Consider the following 20,142-nt stretch of genomic DNA (forward strand, 5'->3'; position numbering starts at 1 on the left):
CACAAGCGTTTAGGGGGGTATTGGGGAGCATGACATTGTACCAGCAGGTGGAGCAGTAGTGAGGAGGCTAGGGGGTACGTAGGGCACGGAGGTACGACAATAGCTAGAGCGGGATGAGAAGGAAGAGAACGAGCTCTCTCTCCTACTTTGAGAAGTGAGGGGGGTATTGGGGAGCATGACATTGTACCAGCAGGTGGAGTAGTAGTGAGGAGGCTAGGGGGTACGTAGGGCACGTAGGTACGACAATAGCTAGAGCGGCATGAGAAGGAAGAGAACGAGCTCTCTCTCCTACTTTGAGAAGTGAGGGTGAGGGTGGTCTCAGGAGGAGGAGGCCGACGGATGAAGGGGCGACAACAAGAGAGTGAAACCATGAGCAATAATCTGTGTGTGTGTGTGTGTGTGTGTGCGCGCGCGCGCGCGCACGTAAGTGGCAGTAAAGAGGAAAGGGGGGTCGATAGTAGCGCACGTCCGCATTAGAGAGAAAGGGGGTTTTTAAGCATCGCGAGCCTCCAGTTTATTTGCCACTCCCATCAAACTGTAAAATTATGTTGCTTGCCTATCTTTGCACGAGGTCATGGAGGAATATGGTCTGGCAAGGAGACAAGGTAGAGCTACGAGAATACAAAGCTGGGAGTGATGGAGCATCACACAAAGGGGATATCAAGAGCAGGATGAAATGGAAATTAATAAGTTGAGTGGCATGAAGGTGATATGTTGGTATGCAGCCCGGAGATAAGAAACATCACGTGTGGTTTAGGAGTTTCTCAGGAGAAAGACATCATGGGCAATATATGCAGCATGTGCTTGGTCTAACCTTGTGTTCTGTGATGTGTTGAGCGTGCCATGCAATGCAAGATAACTCTTTGTTTCTTTGATTAGGCACGCAGCATGTTGGTCATCAAGAGTGATAAGAACTGAGTGCTTGCTGTTTATCAAGAAGGGCTTTCCCATTAGTGATTTTACCATAGGGGCTGATTAGGTGAAATGCTTGTAAGGCTTATAGTTGTGCAGGCATCTCACCCATTAATTTTGCATCTTGGGCTCAAGGGTTGTATTAGAAAGTGAGTGTGCACGAGTTTACCAAGGGCACAGGCACCAATAATGATATAGATGTTGTATACACACACATAAGGTGTGGGAGGAGACAATTGCAACCATCAGATATGGAAGTGCTCACTCCTTTTCAAAGTGTCTGTAGCAAATTATTACCCAATATATTGTTCAGTTCAAAATGACGATGCACATCCATTTCTCTTGAAAGCGTTTTAAATTCTCACTTGTTGTCTATGGCCAAATTACCAAATGATTGAAGTTTTGTGTTTCTATTCCGAAGTCATCGATTCTTTTAGTCACAAGGGTACTTTTTTAATGTATATAACACAATTTTTCACATCTTCCTCTAATGGTAGGCCTCGTCATTTAATCACTTTTTGGGCCTTCAGAAGGCCATAAGAGAGTGGGTGGAGAATTGGTGCACTTTTCGGACCGTCGATTAAGAATCACGGATTGGTAACACATATCATGTGAGCTTGTTTAATAATGTATATGGGTCTTTCCATCATTTCAACTTGGTCCCTTCTTTTAATGCTCAATTGACTTCTTTGTTTTATAAAGGTTATATTTTCTTTTTATAATGTAAATGGTTCTTTCCATCATTTTAATTTGGTCCCTTCATTTATTGCTCACTTGACTTTTTTTCTTTTTTAAATCTTTGTTTAGTTTATAAGTTTTATAAAGATTATGTTTTCCTTTTATAGTGTAAGCGTCTCTTTTCATCATTGTAATTTGGTCCCTTTATTTAATGCTCACTTGATTTTTTAAAAAATATTTGTTTAGTTTATAAATGGGTCTCTTCGTTTAAAGATCTAATGACTTTTTTATCAACTTTTTGATTTAAAACATACTTTTTTCTTGTAATTTTTTGTCATTTATAGATAATTTCTAACTAAAAAATTATAAATTATCCTTAAATGAAAGAATTTTTCACAATTGAGATTTTTTTTTTCAACTTTTGGTTTTGATATGCAAATGTCGCCTTATTATTTTAGTGCATGTATTATTATTATTAGGGATTAGCTTTAGAATTTTTTCACACAAATAAGATTTCTTTTTCCACTCTTTGTTTTGGTACGTAAATGTCACCTTGTTACTTTAGTGCATGTATTATTATTAGGGATTAGATTTAAACATTTTCAATATTCATTTGTATCCTGAATAAATTATGGATTTCTTTCATTTAATAGCATGCATCATTTTATTGTGTAGTTTGTTAGAGAGAGAGAGAGAGAGTTACAAACCACCACAGGGCGATATTGATGAGAGTCACAAACCACCACAGTTGGAAGCTCCGGTGGTGAAGATGACAATAAATGAGCAGTGCACGAAGGAGATGCATTCGCTAGCTGTGACCAAAGTGCTGGTGGATGTGATGGAACAACCAACTTAAGCAAGTCGGAACCGCCCCATTGAAAGAAACTACGTGCCCGTAAATCTGATGATTAGCAAAGTACCAATCTAACAGGAAAATTCACAAAACATGAATTTTTGCTTGAATTACTGAGTGGGTTGATGCAGAACTTCTGCAACAGCTGTGCTGCTTGCCTCAGCATGAAGATGACAGTAGCGATTGGCGATGCACTCGTGCCAAGGCTTAGAAACGAGCAAACGAGGGGGTGTATCTTCGCATTCAGAATTCACAGGTAGAAGTGGTTGATGTTGATAAACCAGGCTCTATGACCTTGATGCCATGCTACTTGCAGCTGCTTCCTAGGACGGGAAGGCCTCGTCAACGAGCATGCATTGCTGCGCGATGTCTACTGTAGCCAGCTTGATCACCTACACACAGAGAGAGAACTACACAGACAAGGAACCATGCATTTTTTTGATCAATTGAGCAGCCAAAAATATAGAAATCATTTTATAAAACAATGTATCTTCGCATTCAGAATGCGCGGGTAGAAGTGGTTGATGGTTGATGTACCGGGCTCTATGACCTCGATGCCATGCTACTTGCAGCTGCTTCCTAGGACGGGAGGGCCTCGTCAACGAGCGTGCATTGCTGCGCGATATCTACTGCAGCCAGCTTGATCACCTGCACACAGAGAGAGAACTACACAGACAAGGAACCATGCATTTTTTTGATCAAGCCAAAAATATAGAAATCACTTTATTAAACCTGCGCAGAGGCCAAAAAATACCAATCAGCAAACACACACACATGGGATGTCTGCTTGTGCGACGTCTTCTCGAGAGTACCATGGGAACATATTTGAAAGGAAATAAAGTGCTCGTATCTCCATCATCCCCTCTGCACCTTCGCGGCCAGATTATGCGACATTCCTCCCCAGCTGCGCGTCCCATCTCTCTCTCTCTCTCTCTCTCTCTCTCTCTCTCTCTCTCTCTCTCTCTCTCCCCACTCTAGACGAGCAAGCCTTTCCTCTCCTATGCTTGCGCTGCACCAAAACCAGAGCTGGCCATGGTAATGGTGGGTTCCGAGCAGCTTGTCTTGTGCAGGCCATTGCCCCCCCCCCCTCCCACAACAAAACACTCTCTGCCATGCACCATGCCTCGCTTCATTACGAGTCGAATTTACGACCCATCCCTTTTGCGTCCTTGTAGCAACAACTGACAAGACTTGAGGCAAAAATATGTGCACTCAACACGAGACAGAAAGAAAGTCTTGTGAAGAAAGAGAAAGATTTTCTTTCAAGTTTCTATTGAATAGTCCAAATTCCAATCCTTCAAATGAAAGTCACATTGGATGTTCAACAACCCACCACTAGCACTCATGACTCTTTCTTGATTTCTGCATGCACTCACCAATCAAACATTTTCATTCTTTATTTTCTTTTTTGAAAATACATATGAGATTTTTCACTAACAAAAGGGAACACATCACTATGGCCTTAGCCCTTTGAGCTGGCCAAAAAATTTGCCGGTGCACACAATGACGTGTGTGTGTGTGTGTGTGTGTGTGTGAGTGAGAGAGAGAGAGAGAGAGAGAGAGAGAGACAGAGGAACTTGTGAGAATCAGATCCGTAAAGTCTCGTGGGATTGTTCTTTGCAGGACGTTAAAGCTTCTCTTCTTCTTGAATCAGATCCGTAAAGTCTCGTGGGATTGTTCCTTGCAGGACGTTAAAGCTTCTCTTCTTCTTCTGTCTCTCTCTCTCTCTCTCTCTCTCACACACACACACACACACACACCCCCCTTGAATGTTGAGATTGTTGAGAAGTAGAAATCTCTCATGCAGTTGGGGAAGGGGGGAAGTAAAGAAGGGGAGCTTTCGATGAGAGGTATAACTCTCTCTCTCTTTCGCGGTTTTGATGACTCCATCATAATAGCTAGTGAAGAAGGGGAGCTTTCGATGAGAGGTATAGCCATAGGCCCCTGGAGCCTGGAGCCTGGAGGGCACTTGTGACACCTGCTGAATGAGGCCTCCTACTACCTACCTACCTAGCTTTAAACGCTTTCATGCGATTTGATTCTTGAGTGTGACGCGATTGAAAGGTTGAACTTCAGTATGGAGTCACACTGGCTGTGACAGCTCAGCTCATGTGCGGTGATCTTGATGAGGTGGGTCGGTTGTCTCGGGATCTTGAGGTCGTGGGTGTGCAGGAGGCTCCAGGACGGGTAGGGAGCCTAGAGGAGCTCTCTGTGTCTCTCTCTCTCTCTCTCTCTCTCACACACACACACACACACAAAAGGTGCAGGATTTCTCTCTCTGGTATCGTAGCATTTTGAAACGCTAATAGAGGTGGTAGTGTTCTTGATGCATCTTTGTTTTCTCTCCGATGTTTTGAGAAGCAATGTGGGGAGGCAGTTCTGCAGCTTTTTCATCCAACTCTTGTGTTTTGAAACGCTGTCAAGCAGCCTTACCTTGCATTCGAAAACGTAGTCCCTTCGACGGCACCAACTTTCTCTTACATATCGAAACCTAGTGAAAAAAAGAAGCTTTGCCGCCAACTATGCTTGGTGCCACCTAGGACAACTGCCTCATGATATGCCCTTGCCTCTTGATCGACCTTGGGCACCTTTTATGTGTGCGTTTTGAAAAGCATGGCCATGCTAGGCCCGAAGACTCCCATTGTTCCTGCATGGCCTCGATCAATGGAAAGCCAATTCAGCTATGGAAGATGCATTGTTTGGTACTTAGCTAGCTACGCAAAGTCCTCAAGTGAGGCGGTCTTGGGATTTGAAAGCAAGCAGCAAGGTAAATGGAAGAGAATGAAAGGGGATAGAGATAAAGGCAAACTGGACAGGGATGGTAGAGATGGTGATTCCACCCATGAAGGGGGCGACATGGTGGATGCCACAATGCCCTCGATATCATCTTTCTAGTCCAGTGATGATTGTCGCAAACATGCTTCAACAACCATAGAGAGGCTTGTGAGTGGTAGAGAGGGGTAAAAGAACCTCCCTATAAATGATTTGGACTGTGTGTTTTAAGTTCAAGTTATGGAATGCTTGAATCCATGTGCCGGAGCTCAAGGCACATGCATCTGGCAATAAGGAAGCAATGTGACGTATACGGATCATGAGCAAGATGTATTCCAAAGTTTATTTTTCTTGGAATTCTTGGACGTGATGTGTTCACAATTCACGAATGGGGATTCTTAGACGTAGTGTGATATATAGTTTTACGTTTTATGAAGCAACTAATGCTCAAGATGGAATTCTTCTTAGGTGGCAGGCAAGCGGTAGCAAATTTGATGTGTATTCAGTATCCTGGTGTTGCTTCTAGGGTGTCCATGGTAGCTTCTTCATCGTTCTACTTTTTATGAGGCAACTAGTGCTCAAGACAGCATTCTTCTGATGTGACATGTTGATGGTAGCAAATTTGCGATGTACCTAGTATCTTGGTGTTGGTGCCAGGGGGTAGCTTCTTCATTAACTTGGTCTTCTTACATATGTCCACAATAAGTTGCATAGAGTGTATCAAAGTTTAAGCATCTCAAGTGAATGACACGATGTGAAATCATTGGCTATTTTGCCTTTAGGTGTTTATTTTACTTATTTGACATGATTCCAAATAGGGCAATTTCCTAAGGGAGTACTTTAAGGACCCTCTACTAGTATTTAAAAGCACCTTGAGTCTCCATTGTATCATCATTATTTCATTGCCCAGTTTGTTCAAACTCTCTCTCTCTCTCTCTCCTGCAATCTCTCCCTCATTGTATGCTTTTGCATCGTCGACTTTGACAAAAGGATTGTACTATTGCTTTTTGGACTTCAAGAAAGCTTTTGATATTTCATAAATTTTCACAAGTGTTTATTGGTGTCAATTAAGGATACCCACTTTCATCGACTCTCTTTGGACTACTCATTGATGAATTGGAATAGATGGTACTTGAGTCTATGCAAGAAGAAGGTATTGAAGAGGTTATAATTGGAAATGTGGCAATCATGATTTTATTGTTTGTTGATGATGTAGTGATTTTGGTCCATACTTTAGAACATGCACCCAAAGCCTATGATTTTGTCGATAATCTTTTGGTTGCATAGTGGGATAAACGTAATTGGTTGCAAAACAAAGGTTATGCTTGTGAAAAATATAACAAGGAGACGTGTTGGAACGATGTCATCATAGTAGCAAATCAACATAATGCCAATAAAAGGGGCAAGGTAACCCCACTAGTGCTTCGAGACATGGAACCATCAAGTGTGTAATTAGAGGACTCTCAAGAGAAAAACCTAGAGGCTAATGAAGAGGATTAAGAAAGAAGAGAGATACTCATCATACATTACTCAAAACTCTCAAAATCACAATGCTAATCACCCTACTCTGTAACTAATCACTACATACTCTCTAATAATGTACATACAAACTCATTGAAACGTAAAATTAGACCAATGTAATGCATAACCTTGCATATCCTACTCTACAAACACGCACTCTACTCATGCGAGATTCAACACTACCCCCTTCTAATCTGAAGCATGTTCTTTGGGGCTGGTATGTTGAATCGTCAAGGTGTGAAAGTTGAACTTAAGCAAGAGTGTGGCTACAAAACCACGAAGAATTCTATGAAAGTAAGAAATGCCAATAATGCATGGAAAAAATGAGCATTCATTAATTGGGAAGTGAGGACCTCTCTCATTAGGAAAAATATGAACCCCAAAAGGGCCCTTTAGCTTAAGGGGTAATTAAGCATGGACCAATAGGAAGAGGGTGGTGGCCACAACTACAGCCTCAAAAAAGTAGGGTAAGAGGGGGCATGGGGGCCTATTTGTTCCCCTCATTATAGCTTTGTCCCCTAGAAAGAGAGAGAAAAGGGAGGGGGCGGGGGGTGTTTCCCTCCATTTTCATGGACAGCCATAAAGTAATTTTAAAAAATTTCAAAATTCTATAAATCTCACTTTTCACTCGCCAAAAGCTCCCCTAACCAAATACATGGTCAAAAATCTAGTTTCTTTCACCAAAATCTGCATTTCTCAGCCATGACCCTCCATTCTACCTCCTCCTCCTCCTCCTCTCTCTCTCTCTCTCTCTCTCTCTCTCTCTCTCTCTCTCCAAGCTTTCCATAGCTACAACAAATATGGAAGCTTTTCATAACTGCAACACATATGGAAGCTTTCCATAGTTGCTCACGATCTAAACACACACACACACACACTCTCTCTCTCTACGTGCTTTCCCATTTTCATCTACACCTCCACTGTCCTCTCTCCCCAAGATCTCCATGGCTGCAACACTTGTGGAGACTTTACCAAGCACCTTTTCTACCTTTTCTTCTACCACTTCATAGCCCATCATCTACAAGCTATCCATGGCTATGGCTGCAACACATATGTAAGCTTTCCATAGATGCTCACAGTTTAAACACACACACACACACACACACACTCTCTCTCTCTCTCTCTCTCTCTCTCTCTCTCTCTACGTGCTTTCCCATTTTCATCTACAGTTCCACTGTCCTCTCTCCCTAAGATATCCGTGGCTGCAACACTTGTGGAGACTTTACCAAGCACCTCTTCTACCCTTTCTTCTACCGCTTCATAGCCCATCATCTACAAGCTATCCATGGCTATTGTTGAAGCATTGGGGTAAACTTCTCTAACCCCCTTTTACCCTTTTAGGTACACATTATCAGCTCATCATCTCCAAGATTTCGATGTGGCTGGAGCACCTACAAAAACTCTATCAACCACCTCTTGGCTCCTTGCTATGGCTGCATTATTGCACTTTAAGGTTCTCCATTGAAGGTTTAATCCTGTGTATCTCCCTATCTTCCAAAAACATTTACTTCTTCCTCCATCTCTAGCTCATCAAAACCACCATCAAACCCTCTTATTGTAGCCCCTTCCTATTTGTAGTAATGTCAAACTCCACTACTCACAAAAAGCCAAAAGGTGAGGTAGAAAGGGTTGTCTTGTACAACACCATAGATTCTAATGGGGATTGGGTGCCTCAAGTGTTCCGCAAAGGTGCTTGGGTCTTCATGCAACCTGTAGCCACTGAGACTCATCGTGTTCGAGATTGTGACAACTTGGATCCACATTGGAAAGGGAGGCTGCTTGGGTTCAAAGACCATAGGATCAATGGGATGGTGGTTTCTATTGAACATGTGTATTCGATGCCTAATATGAATTTGGGGAACACTAATCCAAGAATTTTTCCACCTAACTATAAGTTACTTCTCTTTGTTGTTGCAATAGACATATGCATTGAGTTGACTATGTGTTCAAGTATGCTAGTATGTTTATTTTGGGCTATTTGATGTCTATGTAGATATATTTCCATCAAACTTGGTGAGCAACAACAATTAAGAAGTCTCTCTGGAACCTTTCAAGATTTTCATGTTGACATTGGTGCCATGATGCTTCCCAGTGTGCAACCATTGATGCTACTGCAAAGTAGAATCTTCTTCTACACACACACACACACACACACACACACACACACACACACACACACACACACACACAATAGTGCCCACCTCTAAGCATTGTTATGGTAAGCTCAGCTGAATTGACATGCAATCACTTCTTAGCATGGAGTGGCTGCAGCTTGATGTTTGTCCTTCATCTTATCCATAAAGAAGAAGATGGTTTTTGACAGTCTTTCCTTGTTGAAGTTTGAGAAGGCTTTTAGGTTTTTAGGTCTAAGTCAATGTTGTCTCATGCATGTTTTTGTGCATTTATTTAAGGCCCTACCATTCAATGTCATACCCAATATATTTATATGCAAGAATTGTCTTTTGAAGCATTACAACCCTTGTTAGGAGAGAATTGGGGATTTATAGAGGGTATGCATCAGGGAGATAGATATTGATGCAAGCTAGGGGCTTCAGGTATTGGGATACAGTACTTAAAAGTTTGCACAACTTTGTATATACGCTTCCACCTAGAGTTGTGGATGTGTAAGACAAGGAAATGGATACCTTACAAAGCCTTGAAGGGAATCTTGTGACATTTGACATTCATATTACAATACCAAATGATGTCTCTGAAACTATGCAAGTTAGTGATCGCACAAGCTAGGGGTTTTGGATATGGTACTTAAAAGTTTGCACAACTTTGTATGTGTGCTTCCACTACGGGCGGTGGATGTGTAAGACTAGGAAATGGATACCTCTACAAAGCCTTGAAGGTAATCTTGTGACAATTGACATTCATATTACAATGCCAAATGATGTCTCTAAAAGTATGCAAGTTAGTGATTGTAGTCGTTGACACAGTTGCCTTGGTCACTTCAAATATTGCACTTGTAGAGCAAGAAAACGTCATGGAGGAGGAGTTCTTGGCAACCCAAGCCAAGATTGTGGAAAATCAACAACCTCTTCATGTTGAGTCACTTGACTCTGATGCCCCAAAAATTGTTGATGAGAGGAGATCATCCCTTAACCTTTACCTCGCACCAACTATGGACGACAACGACAGGCAGCATGCGGTAATTGTCTTCCTCGTGTAATCATGCCATCCCAATGTTTTGTAGGATCTTTTGGACATTAAGGTGTGGTCAACTCGCAAGGCAGGAGACAACAATGTTTTTGGCCCATAAGCAGCACTTTCAAACTTCATCGGAAAACTACCCATGGGAGACATCTGTATTATCCACAAGGACTTCTCCCTTGATGGACATTTTTCTTTGTGGGTCTTGAAGGCTGTCAACAAGCTCTTGTGCTTGTCTACTATACCTCAGACTATGCAAGTATTTTTTCTTGTAGATAAATCCCTTGCAATGGCCACTTTTGGTATAGGTTTTTGTGGCAAGGTCTTAGCCCGTGTAGCTATCAATCAAGCCCTAGGAGTGCAAGACGTCTTGGTTTAGGTCTCTCTAGGAGACTCATGGGAAAACCGTCACTATGGGTGACAACCATGAGATTCTAGTGTCTGGTGCAGGCCAAATCACCCTCTTCCATTCTATCATAGACCAGTAATTTAGTTCAATGGAGGCGCTCTACATTTTGGACATAGCATTCAACCTCCTCTCTATGTTGAGTTTGGACTCTCAGAGAGCTGACGTACACTTTGGGAGTGGCAAGGTGACAATTATTGATTCTACGATAGGTTCTGTTCTTGCACGCGATAAACATGATGGATCCCTATATTGCCTCACTAATTTTCTGTCTCGCACCACGAAGTCTTATTCTCTATGGCATGCACAATTTGGACATTTATGCTATCAGCATCTCCAATAGGATGCTAGGACCTCTATCATGGAGGGTTTACCTGTGATACGTTCTTCACCAAGCGTGTACACGAGGCTTCCCAGTTGGGCAAGATAGGGCTCCCTTTCCAAAGTAGGCATCAAAGAGATTTTTAGGACCACTTGCACTTATTCACATTGATCTATGTGGCCGGATGAGAACTTCATTGTTTGGCTCATAGTATATGCTTGTGCATGTGGATGATTGTATCAAGTACACTTGGCTTCGTTCTTGAATCTCAAGTCAAAGGATTTTTAGCTCCATTTGGGATTGGAAGATGATGTTCAAAAAGGAGGACTGGCACGTAAAATGCTTTTGCTCTGACAGAGGGTGAGTTCACTTCAAAGGACTTTTCACAATGGTGCAAGTCAGAGGGCATCCGGTACCAGCTGACTACTCCTTACACTCCTTCTCAGAATGGAGTTGTTAAGCTGAAGAATTGGACTATCATGGAGATGGCTTGTGTGATGCTGGTGCATGCTTCTTTACCTTAGTTTTACTAGGCAGATGCATGCAACATGACGGTCTACATCCAGAATCGTTCCCCTACTCATGCTTTGCAGGATATGACTCCCTATCAGACTTACTACGGACGCAAGCCCTAAGTCTCTCACTTTTGAGTTTTTGGGTGTCTAGCCTTTGTCCATGTGCCAAAGGAGAAGTGATAGAAGTTAGACTTCAAGTTGAAGAAGCTCATTTTCTTGAGCTATTCATTGGAGTATGATGGATATCGACTTTATGATTCTGACGCCAAGACCACCATAGTTAGCCATGATGTGACATTCATGGAGTCATTGAGCACGCATGCAGAGGGGGGAGAATCCAAGACTATACCTTCCCTACCTCCTCCTCCACTTCCACACCTGATTGCACCCCTACACCTGTCCTTGTACCCTCTACACAGCTACCAGTTACTTCACCTAATCATGCCTTGTTGGATCTGGATCTTGATGAGGATGATAGTTCTCCTTCGATGGTGATGGCCCCACCTCGCAAGGAGAAGTTATGACTTGGCTGGATCTATACTACGGTTTCTTCCTCTAGAGTCACGAAGTTACTAGAACCGCCAGAACCTGGACAACCTCGATGTTTTGGGAGACTCAAAGAGAGGCAAGTTTATGACATCACAATGTTCGTGAACTTTGCACTCATGTCCCAAAGTCAGGCATCACTAGTTGAGCCTTCCTTGGTGGAGGAAGCACTCCAGTAGGATTGCTGGAAGCGTTCCATGTAGACGGAGCTAGACAATACTAAGTGGAATAAATCTTGGACCTTAGTTGCCAGGTCCAATAAGCTTCTACAAAATGGATTTTCAAGACGAATTCAAGGCCAATGGTTCCCTCCACAAATACAAGGCAAGACTTGTTGCTTGGGGTTTCACACATAGACCAGGCATGGCCTTTGACAAGACCTTTTCTTACCACTCACATGACTACCATACGCACAATGTTTGCACTTGCCGCCAACTTTGGTTGGCCTATCTTCTAGATGGATGCCAAAATTGTGTTTTTGAATGGAGATCTAGATAAAGAAGTTTACGTGACCTTTTGGCTTTCACCTACCAGACAAGGTGGATTGGGTTTGCCAATTGTGGAAAGCATTGTATGGATTGAAGCAGGCTGAACGACAGTGGTACCTCACACTGGACCAGTTTCTTATGACACTGGGGTTATGGAGTTCCTCATTAGATTCCGACTGTTATGTTGTCTTTGATGACTCTTTGGTTCTTGCAATAGTGATTCTCTTTGTGGATGATCTCATTTTCACAAGCTCATGGACCAGCAAGATCAAGTCAATAATGAAAGATATGGAGACACTTTTTGAGGCACCAAAAAATCTATCCTCTTGTATAAACTTGTAGGCCTTTGAAATGCATAACTACTCCTTTGAAATCAAATGTGGAGCCAACACCTCATGTCCTTTGCATTGAAGGCTCCTTAATTTCCTAGAAATGTACATGTCCTCTTGAGAAAAGTCCTCCTACAACTATTTTCCTATGTGGAGATGTCACCAACCTTATTTATTACTCTATAGATATACAAGGAGTAGCATAGATAGATAAATAGGTAAGCTAAAATAAATAAGCATAGGTAAAAACACTTTTATTTATTTATTTAGATACTCTCAACTATAATATACATATGCAAACTCACACCGATTAATAACATACAATTAAAGTTAACATAAAGCAAAAGGTGGGATTCCATGTCAAATATTCATCACACCATTTTGCCTATGCATAAATAGTTTATTGAACTATATGAGTTTCCCTGTTTTCCAATCCTACAAGGTTCGCATTCGCATTATCTATGGCCAACCAAGGATAATTGGATATACATTCCCCTTGATGGTCATCACATTTTTAATCATAAGAACCTCCAATCCCACTGACCTAATAAGCCCCAAGTGACAAGCCTTTCTACTATTTTCCATTTTTACCTTAATCTATGTCAGATCTTGGATCCTTAACCCTAATTTTTTTACCGAGATTCTCTGCCATGATATTGATTTGAGCACCCCCAACTAGAACCCCTCTTTTGACACTCTACCCTTTATATAACAATCAAGGGTTGGACTGATGTCCTCTTGAGCCTCTACTTGTGCAATTTTTACAATAGGTACCCCTCCCTTGACTTTTACCCTTGTGCTTACCGCTCGTGCAAGATCTTTCCTCACTTATGTACATAGGGCTAAGACTTGAGGCCAAGAAATGATGTGACCCTTACCTTGCATATCTTCACAATCAAACTGTATGGATCCATCCCATGACCAAGTGGAAAGTCTTGGAGATTGATCCACCTTCTTCTCCTCACTTTGGCTCTCTCTTTCTTACCACTCTTCTTACTAGGCCTACTCTCTGGTTGATCCTCTTGCACCTTTTCTTTACCACGGTCTCTGTCTATCCCATTTTCTTATGTCACCATCATTTCTTTTAGATGGGTGAACTACCATAACTACATGCACAATAGGATTTGGTAGAGGTGGGATAGTCTCTCCTCCATCTTTGGTAGGTGGTGGTGGCCTCACAACAACCACTAGTTGTGTGTTCCTTTGTTGCATCAAGAGTGGTTGTCATGGAGGGTTGCTTGCATTCATCACCGGGTAATTTAGGTTTGACCTCCTTGGCTCACCTCTTGGATAAGGGAAATTGTATATGCCATGTCCTCTTTCTCCACAATTCTAGCATCCTAGCGTCACACTAGGTCTAGGCTCTATTTCCATTGGTGTTGAGGTGGCCCTCTTGGTCATGCACCTTGTGCAAAATGAATGGACAAATCAGTAGTAGTTGACTTGTTGAGCCTCTCGATGACCTTTGATGTGACCTCTAGGACTTCATGTTGGTTGGGTCGACCTTTGTCCACTCTCGCTTGTTGGATTGTCTTCATTACTACCACAATCCTACACACGCTTCATTTTACTTGTGTAGGATTGTGGTAGTTGACTTGTTGAGCCTCTTGATGACCTTTGATGTGTACTCTTGGACTTCATGTTGGTTGGGTCAACCTTTGTCCACTCTCCCTTGTTGAATTGTCTTCATTAATACCACAATCCTATAGACACTTCATTTCACAGAACTTTTGAGTAGCCTTTTATGCAGCTTCAATAAAGTTTTTTGGTTCACCTACCATCACCTTAGTTCTTAAAGTCAAAAATATTCTAGCAATGTACCTTTTCATTTTCAAAACCTCAGTACCATCCCCAAGGCTAGGGAGACTTCTTAACTAAATAATCCATATGTGCAAAATTCCTTTTTATATGCATGATAATCATCAAAGGACTTTTGTTTCAAAACAAAAATTTCTTGTCACAGGTTCTGGGTGCTTGTGGTCTGAGAACGTTTGTATGGCTTATTGAAAATTTCTTCTAAACTCCTCAAACAAGGATTAGAACCAAGTGCATGGACCTTTTCTAAGGACTATTGAAAACATACCCAATATCCTTGATTTGTCACTTGATAATTGATATGTAATGCCATGCAAAAGTTTGCAAGAAACAAGATAGCATCTTGACCAAGATCTCCAAAGAAAAGAGGGTATCCTGGCATCTGTCATTGACCCTCCATTTACAAACAAAGTGATTACAACGGAAATAAAAACAAGAGATTCACAACCAATTACTAGTAGAAAATGGTGAAGTAAAGAAAAACCACCATAGATTTGGCTAACCAAGTTTCAATTAGATCACAAGACGTTTGGTCAAAATAGAATGGAACCCTATTGGGGTTAGGAGGTTGTTGAGCCATTGGGATAGGCTAAGGTACTCCCCTAGGTCTTTGCCTAGTAGATACCTAAAGTGGGTCAAAGTAGAGTTTTCTTCTACTTCTTGTAGTTCCTCTTGTCATGAGAAAATCTCCCAAAATATTCCTCACATGCCTTCCCTATGTTTCTTCAACACTCTCTACTCCTTGGTTTAACAGTTTCTCCTCAGGTATTGATAACATGTACAAAGGGTTGCAATTCCTCAAATCCTAAGTGATCAATGAAAATATCTTGCACTTTGTTTTCTTGGTCCCAACTGGTGACAACATTCCAAGTGATGAACTGCACTCTGTCAACAATCCTCAAAGTACAAACAAGTTGTATGAAAGAGAAGTCTTTGTGCTTGTTGAAGGTAGTGAGATAGTAGCAATGGATTACCAACTTGTTGTCTTCAATATCCACCCACACCAAATGAGGAAGGCTTCTCACAATTTCAAATAAGATATCTTCTTCAATCCATTTCAAACTTCTAAGAGCAAATGGTTCTCGACTAGAGCTACAAGAATCTTGGATACAAAACGCTTTTTGTTTTGTAAACACACACACACACACACACACACACACACACACACACACAGAGTTTTGCAAGGATGCATTTTTTTGTGTGCTTTGCATCCATTTCAATTGGTTGATCTCCCGCTAATTGCATCCTTTTGTCTTCTTTGTCATAGGTTAAATAAATTACAAGACTTGAAGCATTGGAGATGTGTGTATGAGAAGGAGAAAAGCAAAAGGACTGATGAACCCTTATTGTATTCACATCAATAATTAATTGCCAAGGTAAATTGGTTTAGGACTCTCTCTCTCTCTCTCTCTCTCTCTCTCTCTCTCTCTCTCTCTCTCTCTCTCTCTCTCTCTCTCTCTCTCTCTCTCTCTCTCTCTCTCTCTCTCGGCCTCTATGATTTTGCATCATTGAATTTGACATGGTATTAGAGATACAGGCTTGGTGACCTTGGGAGAGCAAGGTGTCCTGTGAAGAAGAGGAGAAAAAATGGCATTATCCCCCCCCCCCCCCCAATCACCCAAGCCCTTGTCGTTCCTCTTAAAATTCTAGAGAGAGTTTTGTGCCTCCATGTGTATGGACCCACTATCCATTGTTGGTCGCTACATAAGTTTCTAAAATGCTATTAGTAAGATTAGTCAACCGACAGGCCTCTCGGTGATGCCACCCCCCTTTGTGCTAGTTGGAGCAAGCATCACTGATAGTGTTTTGAAACACTAACAATGATAGGTGCCCAACCCCTTGGTGTGATTGACAATAGCTCTCACCTTCCCTTGCTGCCTTCGTTTTGAAACCCTGGCCTGAACGGCACCCCTTTGTACAAGACCCTTGCGTTTTAAAACGCTGTTCCCCAGCTTGCCTTAAGGACAAGAACACAAATCTCCTCCATGCCTATTGTAACTCCCACCTTGTGACCCAGTGTTTTAAAACATTGTGTCAGCAAGGGGTGAGCGATGTGTTGCCAGTGGAGAGTACAAAGGTCAGATGCTTGGTGACTTGAAGACAATGGATTTAGGAGCGGCTTTGCAAAGGCAATGAATTTTTGGTAGAATTCAAGTTTCAAGAGTGGCTTGGTACCAATCTTGCAACTTTAAGAGAGGCTTGGAAAGGTGGAACTTGGATCCCATTTTGTGTGGAGCTCTTTATGCAAAGGGTGTGGAGTGGCTTGGAAGAGGCAAGGAGATTGGAGATTATTTTGCGGCTTGGTGAAATTGTATGGCCCTTGGAGTGCGAGAGGGAACTAAAGTATCTAGATCTTACAACGTCAACATAGCCTCCCCTTGCTCGAGCACCCCCAACATCAAATAAAAAACCAACAAATGGCTATGGATAGTAGATCAATCATTTAGTTAGCAAACTATGCTCGATAAAAGTTCTTAAGGAAACCAATAAATTATATGGCTCAAGATTGTCGAGCCAAAATCAAATGGACGAGTTTGCTAGAGGACAGAGGCAAAGGCAAGCTTGACAAGGATGATAGTACTAGTACCCAGAGAGATAAATACCCACGAGGTTCGACCACAATTGTTATAAATATGACATGATGCTTTGTTTGGCTTGACAGTTTGAAGCCAAAGGCAAAAGTAGGAACTCATAGATAGACAAACACAAAGACAAAGACAAGATGGACAAAGATAATGGTAATAAATATTTGACAGAGGATATTGGCATGGCACATTTGGTGAAGCGATCACTGTGGTCATAGCACCAGATTTCTAGTTAGCGGGAAACTGTCACCACTAGTTTCAACCAGAGAGAGGCTTGTGAGTGGCGGAGAGGGGCAAGAAGTGCTCCATATAATTAATGTGGACACTTGTGTTGGAGTTCATGTTACCGATGTTTGAATCGGTGGGTCAAAGTTCAAGACGTAGGGAACCAATCAGAAACACTATGGATGAGTGCACCAATCCATTGTTTTTAGGAAGATTATGGATAGACGGTGTTTCAAAGTTCATTGTTTGGAAAGTATTTTGGACGTGATGTGTTCACAGTTCACATTTGGGAATTCTTGAGCGTAGTGTGGTCTACAATTCAATTTTTTGTAAGGAAACTGATGCTCAAGATGGCATTCTTCCAAGGGACAAAGTTGACGGTACCAAATTTGAGGTGTATCTAGTAGTCTGTAGCTTCTGGGGTGTATCCAGTAGTTTGCAAGGGCATTCTTCCAAGGGACAAAGTTGACAGTACCAAATTTGAGGTGTATCCAGTAGTCTGTAGCTCCTGGCGTGTCCATGGTAGCTTCTTCATGACTTGGTCACACTATTTATGTCCACTATGAGCTGCAGAGAGGGTGTTAGATTTTTGGCATCTCAAGCAAACTTTCCAGTGTGATCCATTATTTATTTTGGTTTTTAGGTATCTATTGTACTTATTTGTCAAAGTCTGGGTAGGGCAATTCACTAAGGTTTCTATATAAGAAACCCTTAGTCCCCATTGTATTCACATCAGCATTCATTGCCAAGGTTGGTTGGTTTAAGAGATTCTCTCTCTCTCTCTCTCTCATGCTTTCTCCCCTTGGTCTCTATGCTTCTGCATCGTCAACTTTGACAATACAATAGCAGCCAAATGATCTTCCCCATGCTAGATTTATCCCATGGTACTAATGATGATTATGATGATGATGATGTGTGTGTGTGTGTGTATGTATGTGTAAGGAAAGTATATAAGGATAAAAAGTAAAATGTGTAAAAAAGAGAGTGGGTTGTTTAGAAGTGCATAAATGCATTGTAGGGTCCTAGGGAGGCCCAAATAAGCCCTCGAGGGCTTTGAGTCCTTTTTTGATGTGTAACAAGTGAAAGAGAGAAACAAATGGCCCAGAAGTGAGGGGAGAGAGTGAATTTTGAGCTAGGGTTTTGTGGAAAAGTGTAGAAGCTGTACACATGTCACCAATCTCTTGAAAGGTCTTACATGCTCCAATTATGTTATGTGTACCTTTGTCCACATGTTAACCATGAATTTGCATATAAAGTATTGCACCAAAGTATATATCCTTTTGTATAGGCTTGTAGGTTTTTGAAATGCATAACTCCTCCTTTGAAATCAAATGTGAAGCCAACACCTCATGTCCTTTGCATTTAAGTCTGCTTGCTATCCTAGAAATGTACCTATCCTCTTGAGAAAGTCCTCCCAAAGCTATTTTTCCATGTGGAGATATCACCAACCTTATTTATTAGTCTATAAATATGTACAAAGAATAACATAGATAGCTATATAGGTAAGTTAAAATAAATAGGCATAGGTGAAAAAACTTTTATTTATTTTTTCAGATACCCTCAACTATAATATACAAATGCAAATTCACATTTATTAATAACATACACTTAAGGTTAATATAAAGCAAAAGGTGGGGTTCCCATGAGAAAAATTGATGCGAGATATTTATCCCACTACTTTGCTTATGCATAAAGAGTTTATTAAAACTATATACATATATGGATATTTGGTTATTTACAGCTATGTTTAGGGTTTTAACTATTTGTTTTCTTGTGATAGCTAGATTGAAAAACAGTTACCATTTAGCCCTCCCCTTAGTTAATGGTTCATTCATGTACCATCAATTGGCTCATTTTAGAATGAAAATTGTGGATAATATTGCAATGTCTCCTCCAAGGTTCCACTCCTTCTTGATGCCTCTTTGCCTTTGTAAGTTATGTCCCTAGTTATACATGATTTGAATGTGTGAGAAGTGTAACAATAGTAGCATACCTTCTTGGTTTCCTCCTTGGCTTGTTCTATCTCCAAATATCTTGGAAGGATGCGACTTAGATAAGGCTTGAATCAGTGGCTATTGATTCATCCAATTCCATTAGTTGGTAGTAGTCGCCTTTGTCTCTGAGACCCTTGTTAAGTTTCTCCTTGAGTTGTAACACTTTTTTCTCGTACACATGTTCTGCATCTTTCTTTTCCACTCAAGTTCCACCATGATGAGGAGCCTATTGATCCATGCTTCATTGCCGTCTTGCTCTTGTTTACCATGTAAGCTTTATGGTAGGAATGTGAAGCTCAATTAGTTGCAAAGCTTCTTGCCCATACACTGAGTGAAAGGGAGTGAACAGTGTAGCATCTTTGTATGTTGTCCTACATGCCCATAATGCCCCATCTAAAAAACCATCCCATAACTTTGGCTTACTCTTCACCATCTTCCTTATGATTCTTGCAATGATCATGTTAGCTTTCTCTACCAAACCATTTGGTTGTGGATAATAGGGTGTGTTGTGTCTATGGTGAATCTTGAGCTCATCACACACTTTTGTTATAATAAGCCCTTTCTAAAATGTAGACCATTATCAGAGACGATTTCAAGAGGTATACCAAATCTGCAACAAAGTTGGCAGTAGACAAACCTGCTCACCATCTTTTCATTTACTCGTGCTTCTACTCATCTTGTCATATAGTCAATGGCAACAAGGATATCAACTTTACCATTTTTTGTCCTAGGCAACAGACCCATAACATCAATTCCCCATTTTTTAGCAGGACCACAAGCAATGACTGGTTGTCGAGCTACATACACTAAAAAGGGCTGCAAGATTTTTTTGATTGTTAGCTCCTACAAAAAATGCCCCTCATAAGATTCTTCATGCAACCCTCTCAAGATTTCAGGAATTTCATTAGTGCATGGCACTCGTCTACAAACAAGGACCTTACCCTTTTGGTACAAACCCCCCTCAAGTTAGAGAAACGAGCTTGCCTTCTTCATGAGACTTCTTCTTTGTGCCGTTGTGAAATATT

This window comes from Adiantum capillus-veneris, chromosome 18 (assembly GCF_014529385.1).
Source record: "Adiantum capillus-veneris isolate H3 chromosome 18, ASM1452938v2, whole genome shotgun sequence".
NCBI classification, from domain to species: Eukaryota; Viridiplantae; Streptophyta; class Polypodiopsida; order Polypodiales; family Pteridaceae; genus Adiantum; species Adiantum capillus-veneris.